Below are 12,510 nucleotides of genomic sequence, written 5' to 3' on the forward strand. Positions count from 1 at the left end.
CTTATTATAGTGGTGCACTGTACTCTAATTTATCATACCATGGAACGCATTTCACAAATCCTTGGAGCCCCTAAATTATCTAGGAAGTTTGAAAGCTCTCCTCAAACAGTATCCCATCCTTACAGAAATAACTAGCTTATGTTTATATATCTCTCCAGATTTGTTGTTAATATAAATAAGTGGTATTTCCAGACCAGAATAAGGAGAATGCCTATGAATTTGGCTACTTTAACAGTCAAAGGAGAACAGCTTTAAAGTGCAACAAGTAAGCTGTTCTCTAGAACCAGATCCATTTAGTATAATTCCAACCAGTTGTGCATATGCTGCATTGCAGTGCAATTCCCTTAAAACATTATTGCTCCCCTTAAAACATCTCAAACATGGCCTAAGGTTGGCAAAAATGTTTAGAAGCACATTTTATGATGCCATCAACCTTTTTACTTCATGCATATCTGAGCTTACCTTCCATGTGGCGGAGGGGCAGGCTGCCAAGGTGAAGGTTACTTTCTCTGTCACTACATTGAAGGTGACACGAAACATGGTTTATATTCCAGTGGCCTCAGAGCCAGGGCAGGAATCTTCAGTGACGGTCACACTGCTCACTTGTGTGCATGCTGCGGGCTTCTGTCACACTGCGCTATACATTCAGCTACCCCATAACATTATGATCAAAGCTGAAGCCTGAAACAGCTGTAAGGGTCCAGCTTTTCCCAGCAGCCTTGCTCCTGTATGTCAGGACTAATCAGATTAGCAGGTTTTACTTGTCTGAGTTGGGACTAACAGGTTAGCAGACCAGTTTGAGTGGGGGAAGGGAGCAGAAAATAAATCAAATTAGGACATTTACTAAGCAGCTGAGATTTCCTTCCTGCTCGCCTTTGTCTCTTTACAGCACTCACACAGAGACAGGACAATGCACTGCAAAAATGGAGCTTTGTTTTAGAGTAGCTCTTTGTATAGGAGAATTTCTCTAACTTTGCCTTGATTTGATTTGTTTTTGATTGCCTGCAATCACCAAGAGGAGAGCTCCCTCAGAGCAGCCTAGATGTTGTGCAGAAAAACAAATCTCAGACAGAAAAGGCATGTATTGTGCTTTTTTCATCCCACACTACCCACCAAGGCAACACACTGGCTGTGCCAGGAGATCAGTCACACACTCTGTTCTGCACAGTGCTAGATAACAAGATTCACAGATGGTCTAATCTGTAGACTAGGGCAAAAGGGTGAAAGGGACGGGACAGGACAGGACAGGACAAAAAAGATATGACCTTAGGATCCTTAGCCTGCTTCAGAGTGCTTTTTCCATGTCTTTCACTGAGACAGATTTATCCTCATGGAAAGGAAAATTCAAAAGAAGAAAGGAAAAAGAGAAGCCGAGTATGACATCCACAACTAACAGTGTTTGACTGTGTATATAGACTGTGCTACAGGATGTGGGAGATGCTACACCAGGGAGACACTTCCCTCATGGGCACAGAGGATGCAGTCATCTCTCACTGACTCCATCACATTGTAGCACTAGCATGTAAAGGACAGACTTATTTTGGGTAACTTGTCTGTTATCTACATTTATCTTCTCGAAGTTAGGTCTCTAGTTCATTAGTCACCTAATTTTCTGCCCTGCCAATAGAGAAACATAGGTGTGATCAGCTGCCTTAAACTGCCTCTGAAACTGCTTCTTTCTCAGCATAACTTGGAGGAGGGAGTGTAGGTACTGACATTTCAGAATGCTGAAGAGACTTGAGATTAAGATTGAAATATTCTACTGTGTGTTGAGACCAAGTTCAAAGATGCATTGACTTTCTGCTACTTCCTCTGTGAGTCTGGTCTGTGACTCTAGGCAGATGTTCGCTACTGAATGAGGAAGCCCTCAAAACGTCCAGAATATGTTTCCTTCCACTAGTCAGTAACTGTACCATGAGTAACAATTTTGCAATACTGGAAAGAGGCCAGACTTTAAACCCTTTATTCTTGTCAACAAATACCTACTCATACGAAAGTTGCACTGACATTGGACAGATTAGATTCACCAAGGGGAGTCATAAGTATATTGACAATCTGGCTGGGTAAAAATTCATTTATTCCAATAATCCAACTCCTGTGGCCAGAAGAAGCCAAGCACCATGCAAGAGCCAAGGAATGCTCCAAACCTGTAGATGACAGGCATATGGCTGGATTCCTGTACATTTGTGCCCACAATGGCAAAAATTAAGCCCACGGTGTTTAGAAGGTACAAAAGCCACATCACAAAACCATTATTTGAAATCCTAACAAGGTAACACCACAGCTCAGCTCCCAGTACGAGGATCCTTTCCAAGAAGTTCAACAAACCAAACAGTCAGTGTCCAGTTATCTTCAACCTGAATTAGATAGAAAAGTAGAATTTCATAGGGACATACCTAGGCATACAGTTCTGATGCACATTTTTAAAGGACAGAACAATACATGCTGTCACTTCAGCCAGGTTTAATTGAACAGACAGAAGTAACCTGTTTCCTGTGACTAGGCCATAAGGGAGCTTTGTTATATTCATTTAGATAAAATAAGATTAATCTCCTTGTAAATAATATACTGATAGTAATATATTTGTGTATTTCTAAAGAGACTCATGCACAATGAGAAGTGTTTCTTTCCATAACTGGCTTCTTACAGTGTGCTTTCATTTACTTGTCCATTTAAACTCTTTTAGGACTATTCAAGCACCAGTTGATGTAGGACAGTCAAAATAACACAAAGTATCTTCTTGTTCTAATCTAGTAAAAGCTATTTTTCTTTTCTTTAAGGAGCAGGTTTATGGAGAATCTAACAGAGAAAGTTTTCTTTCATGAGAAAATGTAGTTTCCAAGACTGGAAACTGTTTTCTGTGTGCTAATGATGCTGTTGTTCCTATGAGATATAGTTGTTGCAGAAAGTCAGGCTCAGGTTGAGACAGGTCCTCTGGTAGTTTGTGCCACAATGACAGAGAGCCCTGGGGATGAAAATCCATAGCATGACACGTGGTTTTTTGGCTAATATGGTCTTAGTGCCCACTGTGCTGCTGAGCACATATTGGTGGTTGTCTCTGATTTTAATCAAAGCAACAGCCCCTCCAGAAAATTGTCAATAGTCATGGTATTAGGGTCATTACAGATGCATAGCCACATCCCACTAGTTCCCACTTCCCAAGAAAAAGAACACAGGGCATGTTAAACTGTTTTTTGGAAGAAGAAATCTGTGACATACTGTTACAAAGAAAAAAACAGAAGTATTTTTAAATTTATGAAGAGTTTTTGACACATAACCCATTGCCTACAGTACCTATTCTTTGTAATCATTTTCCAACCATCTTTTCCTAGATCTCAATGACACAGATTAAATCTCAGATAGGAACCACCTTCAATTTCTACCTTTGCACCATAAAATATCTAGCCCAAGATCATCATGTCTGAAAAAGGCCACTGAACATTGTCATGGTACAATAAAGAAAGAGCAAGCCCAGCATATGGAACTTCCAAAATATATATGTCGAATCAAGAGACCTTTTCTTCCTTTCCTCACCACTGTCCTTCAGTTCCTCCCTGCTCCTTGCTCTCCCATTACTTTATTATATATATTTTTCATGTCTAGTTACCACTTGCACTATAAGCCTCACAGAGCAGTATTTGATTTATTGTACATACACACACAAACTTATGCCTGAATACTAGCAGAGTGTCATGAGAACAAGTACATTATAAAGTAAGAAAGTCAACATAAAGAAAAACCAGTGCTGAGATGAATCAGCCTGAACTACTGCCTGAAGGCATTTAGAAAAAGTTATTCCTCAGACATATTTTCGCTGTGTGTCAACCCAAAGACATGCATAATGCACATGTTTAAAACAAGTACTCTTTTAATATGCTGGAAACACTGACTTAGCAAATGGTATAGCATGTTCCAATTTGAAGCTTAGTGACAAATGCTATTTTATTAATTTAGAATTAATTAAGCATCAATTTAAACTCTCATTCAAAGCTACTCACACACAGACAGAATGCAACACCTTTAAACAGTTATCACAAATTTCCAGGCTGCTGTCAGACAAAAAAGGTGTAAATGGAAGACAGGCCAAAGAAAAATAATACTTATTCTGTTAGTGTAAGGGGTTTTGGTCAAATATAAAAGGAAAACTCATAGCAGGTAGGCTATAAATGTCATGCCTCATTTTATGAATCTGATCATGAAACACAGTAAAAAATTCCACATCTTCATATCACCTCAGAAAACACATAACACATCGCCAGTGCATTTTGATTACTAGTCAGCATGGATAAGATAAATTTCAGGTTTCGTTTATCCTTATGGACATGCCCATTAGCTCTCAAGTGTTTTGCAGGTTTGTTAGCTTAACATCTCTGAGCTGTGACCTAATGGAAAACTGCATTTTCCATGTGAAAAAATGTATGGGTAAACCTGCCTCAATAGATTTCCCATCTCTTTGGATCTTAAACCCTGTAAAATCAGTTTTAGTTCTACAATACAGCGAATCAGAAAAAAAATGTAAATCCCAAATGAGCATCTGCTCCTTGGCTTGACTTCCAAGGAAGAGAGTGTGTCTGCTCTATTATTCTACTGGTTGCCCTGCTGTACTAGGAGATCCTGCTTTGAAGGAAAGGCACTTTGAATTCAATAGCTCCTTCTGGTGGTCTGAAAGAAAATGCTTCATTACAGTCAGCTCACAGTAATGCAGGGTCAATGCACCATTAGTTGTGTAAATCATACATATCAGCAACAGCTAGAAGTTATGCCATGATTAAAACAAACATTTAAGTTATGATTCAAGATATATGTCATGCCAAGTATATTCTCCATTACTGTCATAAAGGAGGCGAGGTTTCTAGGAAATCCTCCTCTCCTCCCATTCCACCACAACATTGCTGCAAATTTTCTTCCATATGGTAACTAAGCAAACACAAAGAAAGGTAATTGAATGCAAGGTGGTGGAAGTCACAATTCTGGGCTACTGGCTCAGCAAGTCCCTAATGAAGTATTTGGCAAGGCACAGCTCAGAGACAGTGGTTCTGATTTTGAACCAGTGATCAATTTTAAACAGAGGGATTTGACCCAAACCTTGCTTGAACAATAGGAATGTGTATGTGGTCAGGCTCAATGACACCACCACCAAGAGGGGAAAATGCATTGCAAAGTCTCTGATCAACAGACTTTGAGATGCTCAAGAGCTTTTCAGTGTTTTCTTTTCCCCTTCAGAATGTCCAGTGTTAAGATAGATACTATCTTCTTCTAGGCTCACCTCTTAAAGAGTAACAGCCAGAGAGCATTTACAAGGAATGCTGTTCTGTCCTAGCCAGTCTCAGTAACATTTCGTCATTCCCCAGCTGTACAAACAAAACATTGTCTTGGGAGTTAAAAGCAGCAGTCCCAGCCTTGGGTCTAAACGATGCATTGTTCTTAATTCACAAAATTCACTGGCAGGGTGCTACAATGTATTTCCTATCTGATGGTCCTTTTAAGACTTATCGGTGAGACATTCATGGTTGCTGTCAGAGAAGATTTTTCACATCCTACCTCCAGCAGGGTACTCTGGATAACTCCACTCAGGTAGACCCCTGTTGCCTTAGAGTCTGCTTAAGTGAAGCATCAAACAGAGCTTCAGGTTAAATCAACGTTATTCAAAAATACAATTGAGTTACCATCTGCTCATTCTTTCATCAAATTTTATACTTGGCAAAATCCAAGATTTTACAAAAGTAGTAAGACAGGTGTTTAAATGAACTTTAAAACCACAACATATATATTTCTAATACAATGTAAAATATTTATGATCCAGATTTTATTTAAAGCCAACACAGTATCAACTAAAGTGAAGCCAATCTATTTCTGTCCAGATATATACATACATAGTTAAAATGGTACTGACGGCATAAAGAAAACTCAAAAATCAGAATCTAAACAATAAAATCAATATTTCTAATCTATATATCTTTCTAGTTAACAGCCCTCATTGATTGCAGTGTGAATTTTAAAAAATGGCCTAATTGGTACCATCACTGAGTTACCAAAAGAAACCTAATCTCACACATCAAAAAGGGATTGTTTTTAAGCTTGATATTTGGTCTAGAGCCTACTCAGAATGCTTGGGGGAAATTGGTTTGGAGTTCACTGCTAATGTTCTACTCCCAAGTATTTCAAAATCTTTCTAAATGTTTCAGCATTAGCTGTTATTCACTATAAAGGGTGGTCCACGTTAAACATTCAGCAGGGATGTTCCTGAACTGGGGCACTAGAAAGAAATAAACACAGAATCCATCTCTGGGAGAACCAGGGAATGGTTCTGTGCCAGGATGTATCTTCTCCCTCGATGGCACATGTGAGGTTTGTATCTCCGGGACACTGAAAGACACATGGGGGAGGTTTTGAAGGAAAAACCTTGCTTGCAGAGTGCCTTGTGCTAGTTAATACTTACCTTTGTGGACACTGAAGAACTGTGCGGCTCTAAGTGAGAGCTTGTGAAGGTGGAAGAGTTAGAGGAAGGAAAAAATGTGTCAGGATTCCATGTAAATAACTGCAGAGCTTTAGCTGAGGGATGAGCATGCCAAACTAGATTCTCTGTTTATTGTGCATATTTTCAATTGGCTCTTACCTAACTTTTAATTACAATGTGTATGAAAGTAGCACATGAAGCCCCAGTGAACAATTAGGGACCCATCCCTCTCCATTAGAGACTATACATCCACAGAGCAAGAGAAATCTCTGTCTCCAGCAGCCTTCAGTGAATAAACACATAAAACCAAAACCAACCAGAATACCAAAGCCCTGAGTCTTCAGTAACTGTGAGAACACAGAAACAGACACTGGAGTTCAAACCAAAGGTCCACCTAGCCAGCCTTTAGATTTTTAGGATAGCTTTTGCTGAGCACTTTGGAAAAAGTAAAGATGTGGGCAAGTTTATTCAGTTTATTTACACAGTTTTTTTTCACACATTACTCCAGCTTTCAGCTATCTTTGCACAGGGACTTCCAAAGCCAAAGTGTCTTTGTATTTAGTAATACTGGATGGACCTTCTTCTGACTTTGTAAAGCCATTGACATTTGTGGGTGCTACAGTTTCTGTGTAATAACAAGTTCTATAATTGAATTATGGGACTGTATAATAAAGTACTCAGCCTAGCTTATTTTCTTGTCTGTATACCTGGTAATTTCACTGGACACTAAATCACATTTGTCTATTCCACCTCCACATAACATTCATAACTCCGTACATTACTGTCACACCCTCTTTCTGTTTTTTGTTTTCCAGCCTAAAGATAAAAATGGTTTGAGCTCATTTTTCTCATAGAGACACTTCTCTATCCTAGTGAACATCTAATGACCCAGAGATCTGGAGCTAAAGGGCCATTCAGAAGGCCGTTTCTTCACTAAGGTCAGAGATTATTTGGTCTCTCCTGACTATCCCAAACTATTCCAAGAACAGTGGTCAAGCCTGAGACTAGTGGGTTTTGTTGTCCCCACTGGGACACCCTACTCCTTTTAATTTGTCATTGAGAGATGTTTAATTGATGTCACTGCCATAATCGTTGCCTGATCCATCAAGTAATAAATCCAGATTATAGTTACCTCTCTATTACAAAAACTGATCACTTATTCACAACTCTTCGATTCCTTAATCACTTATTTAAACACTTCAGTCCTTAAAGAGCTTCTGGTAAGACAGGAAAATATCAAGTGACTTTAGGAAAGGTATTTTTAACTGAACAAATCATTCCTTTTCATGCAGTCATTGACTCCAGTACCATGTTGTATTTATGAAGTCTGATTTCCCACTATAAATCCCCCACAGCACTTTCCTCCTATACTGAATTTACTTGTCTGTCCACCAAAGGCACACCAGAGAGCAGGGGCAAAAAGTAAGATTCTGTTTAAGATCATACAAAAACAGTCATCTAGATAAAAAGCAAACATGTATGACAATTCAAATGAGAGGGAACAAGCCATAAATTAACCGAGAAGCTGTTAAAGGGAGCTCAGTAACAACAGGCGGCACAGACTTGGATTTCGCTCCTCTCTTTACTGCTGACCTGACAGAGGAGCGAAAATAAGCCACTTTGCAACTTTGTGTTTCCTTCCCACTTCTTTCTGAAACCTTTTTAGAGGTCAGGAATCTTTCTTGTACAATGCCTTTCTGCTGTGGTGCTCTAATGTTTAACTCAAGGCCATGAGCTTCAACAGACTGAGCAGAAAGTCTCCTGTTCATGCATATCCAAAAGAAGATCCATGAGCTATTTTCTCATGTTGCTGAAGGGAGAGAGACCCACTGGGAAAAAAGGATGTGGTGAGGTGTAGACTTGTGCGCTTTGACAGAACGACTTGCCTGTGGTCATAGAGGAAGTCTGTAGCAGCTATAGGAGGGAAACCCAGACACCTTCCACTGCTCAGCTGAGTTCCCTGCCTGCAAGGCTTTATTCCTTTCCTCCACAGCATGTGCAAGAGAGAACCTGTGTGTCAAAACAGCTCTATTCTGAAACCAGACATCTGGTGTAATGTTCTTAGAAGGTTAATAATGCCACTAGAAGCTGAATTTAGTAAATGACAGAGTATATGTTAGAAAGATGACTGTGACCCTATGGAGAATTAGTATGTCAAAGCACATTTATTTCATGTCAGCTGAACTATAATCAACAGAAATGTTAACTCTTATTTGAACAAATTATTTCTATTACTTTGGAAAAGGTTTTTATTCTGCTTGTTCTAACATCACTTTTTTTTCACTGTCAGTGATAGAAAAGGGTCTCTGGAAACATTTTTCAATCAAAAAAACATTAAGAATTCTAAATTCCTTTTAAAAAGAAATAAACAAAAAAAAAATTATGTGGTTTCCTAAAAACTGAGAATTTTATGTAGTTTCCTAAAACATTTTAAGGAAATTTAGGTAACCCTAAAATACTTAATTCACTTCCTTAAAATGTATTAAGTATTTTCAGACACTGGCCCATGGCATATGACTATGGTTTGTTTCACCTCAAGGACTAAGTCTGGGCTTTACAATTATTTATTACAATAGTGTTAAAACAGGCACCAGCACAGGAAGCTTGTATTTAGAATTACCAAAACTGTGCAACCTGAATGGCTTGGGATTTTTAACTGATAAGGAGATAGGTAATGGACTAATGATCAAGACATCTGCAGGCCATCAAAGAACTATCAGAAGTTTACACAAGATACCTTTAGTGCAGCTTATCTCATCCATTAAAGTGTAAAAATGATAAGGGTGACAGACCAGAAAACATAGTAGAGTTCGAGTGCATAGTTAGTACATGGATAAAAATGTATGACTAAAAACGTACAACAAACGTGATCAGGTAAACAAAGATCTGCCTAAATATTTACAGAGAAGAAATCTGTCTCATGGTTGTCCAGATGTCCCTGGGAACAATTTGATCAGCAAAAGAAAGTTGTCTTTGTTACTTACAGGCTGAATAAAAGAACCCGAGTGGTTGCATCAGTAGTCCCCAAACTACTACAGATTTTGAGACGAGGATGCAAGTATAAATGATTCTGGTAGCAAGTTATTGCCCATCCCTAGTTTAGAACCTGTTTGCTGGAAATGTTGAAGCATGATCTACCCCCAAAACTACAAAGACTGGGAATGAAATCCAGTCATTATAGTTTCAATTTTACTGTCCTCACCAGATAATCAATACCTGGAAATGGAGAATTGAAATTATTGTCTGCAAGAGCCGCTGTGGCTTTTGGTCAAAGGTGTGCATAGTGTCCCCTGTTGTCCAAGTTCCTGTGTTAGCAACAGATAGGAAATGTGTAGGTGGGATAGCATTTATTGCTGCGTATTAAGATAAGTAATAAGACAGTGACTGTTGTAGAAGAGTTCACTGCCCAGATATTCACATAAGCAGAGCAATATGCAAACCATGTTAAATCTTATTTCTAATTTTTAATTTTTAATTCTTATTTCTAATTTCCTACTCATTTCTCAGCCCAGTGCCACTCAAATTTCTTCCATCTGCTTCACCTTTCCTGTGATGTTCTTTGCTAATGTACACTGGGCTTCATTTATGCCCCCAGCTAATTTGCCTTGTGTCTCATCCTTCTCCCAGTTTTTCTGTCTGTTTCTTCCAACTTCTCATTTTACTTTCCTGCACATATTTTTCAGCATCAGCATGATGCTGGTAAAATCTCATCTTCACTTTTCTTATAAGCCAGAAGAACTCCTCTCTGCCAGCTCAATTCACATTTTATCCTCATCAGAAACATTTCCTGTCTTGTGCCTCTTGCCATTCCTGCAGTGGCTGCATAACTACTCTTACGAGATACAAGAAGACAGGGTTTGACTTAAAGATGTCCTAAGCACAGCTGCACCAAACGTGCATACGTGTGCTGTTTTCATCCCCACTGTGCAGCTCAGCTGGCAGTGACAGTCTCACAAGGCAAGAACATAAGTATACTCTCAACATTAAAGAACCTCTGATACTCTCTGCTGCTGGTATATTTGCTCTCACCAACTGTGCATTGCAGTCACCCCTAGATCTCTTTCCTGTACTGTGTAATTCCACATACATCAGTACCTTTCCCAGCTCTCACTCCAGGGCACAAAATCTTGCATGTACCACTGCTGTGATGAAGTAAAATCACATGCTGGTACTTAGAAATTTCAGGCAGGGCAAGACACAATAAAGACAAAACTCATATGGCTTACACTTCAGCCAAATTAGTTTTGGAAGACCTTAAACTGCAGTCTTACACAAAGAAATTCACTGAGGTGGTGAAAGAATTCCTTTCACAGAACCTAACTCTGTGAAGACATTCCTGGTACAAGACACTGAAACTACTTAGTACATCTGCTGGATGTGAGAGACATCCCCTTCTTCCCTCCATCAGTAGATGTTTTGTACTGTTGTTTCCCAGAGCTTGTTTAAGTCATCATTACAGACATATGATGTCTGTTGTGCTACCAACCACTGTGTTCTTTGTCTTCATTACAACAGGCAGGCTTAAGAAAGAAATTTGGTAGAAAGGTTTATTATAATCCTACACAGAAAGAGAGCAGAATTCCCAAACCTGCTTGAGCCATTCCCTGTATGATTTAAGTCAGACTGATTTATCTTGTTCTTGGCTTTGTAATTTTTCAAAGACCAGGGCAAGGATGCTGAGAGCATTTTGGCAGTCTTTAGCCTGCTCTGAATCCGGTCTGAAATTTCCCCCGCTGATGCCCACTATTGTAACTTTCCCAGAAATTTTCACACCCCTGTTTCTTTGCAAAGGCAAACCAGCTGCATTCCAACTCTCCACTCTGCCATCAGCTGGTAAGAACACCGTCTGTCTTTATGTCAATACACAGTTCTTTAAACCTCCTTGTCATGATAATAAAGCAATGTATTCAGGACGAACAAGTCAGCCTTGAAAACTTGCAAGGAAGACTGTGAGTTTGGCATGTGTGCTGGTCTGTGCGAATGCTAAAATGCCTCAGCAAGAGCCAGCCCTGCAGCATCACGGCTCCTGCTGCTTCCACCTGCAGGACAGACAAAGAATCCTTCAGACACTCCTGTCACTGTAAAGACATGACATCCTGGGTTTCTTGAACCACACTGTAGGACAGACATACAAATACCTCTGCCAAGTGATTTCCGCGCCTGTTGGAAGCTTTGAATACAGCACCATGTCTCTCAACTCATTTACTCTTCTATCAGACCATGTTTTCCTTTCTAATGAACTCCAAAAAATTACTTCTTCAAATGCAACGCTCTGAACACATTTAATCTATCTAAAAGATGAACTGTCTTTAACTGAAGAGTTATTACTTGCCCAGGAAACATCCCCCACACCTCCATATAAATATATTTATTTAAACCCTACAACTTAAAAAGAAAATACTAACTGCAGGATTTTGAGGTGCTGGTTAGTTTGTCAATTTGTTTAGATGAGAATTTATAGATTCAAAAATCCTGTAAACTGATAAAGCCTAAAAACACGTGGATTGCCCCATAGCTTCCCAGTAATTTAGATTGCTGTGTAATGCTGTAATTTTGCAGTGTGAGGAAACACCATTTCAGTTTCTAACTGATCTGCACTGAATTAATTTTTAAAGTTGTTGAGTTATGCTAACAAGATCACAATAATTAAAAGAGCTTCAGGGGCAAGTGGATAGAGTTGGGAGTTAGCTCTGCCATCCCTGTGAGAGAAAAGATTTGTGCTTCTTCTTGAGTTACTCTAAACTAGCAATATAAATCCTCAGAGCTCACATTAATGCAAGCCTGACTGACAACCTACCATTCAGAGCAACCATCTCAGATTTCTGCAATTAGCATGTGCTCTAAAATTTCTGATTCTGTTGGCTTGGTCTCTAATTTACATTTTGAAAAGGCTCTTAAGAATGAAGATGCCAAGACTGAGCAAATTCACTGCTCTTGAGACACATTCTGCATATCTGCAAGCTCAGTAAAAGTGTGCTTCTGTTAAAATCAATAGGATAAGTATCACATGGGAAAAAATTACTTTTCTTACCAAGTTGGGAGTACTCAAGGCT

The sequence above is a fragment of the Chamaea fasciata genome, unplaced genomic scaffold (genome assembly GCF_029207755.1).
Source record: "Chamaea fasciata isolate MVZ Bird 193981 ecotype frontalis unplaced genomic scaffold, bChaFas1.0.hap1 SCAF_2, whole genome shotgun sequence".
Taxonomy (NCBI): domain Eukaryota; kingdom Metazoa; phylum Chordata; class Aves; order Passeriformes; family Sylviidae; genus Chamaea; species Chamaea fasciata.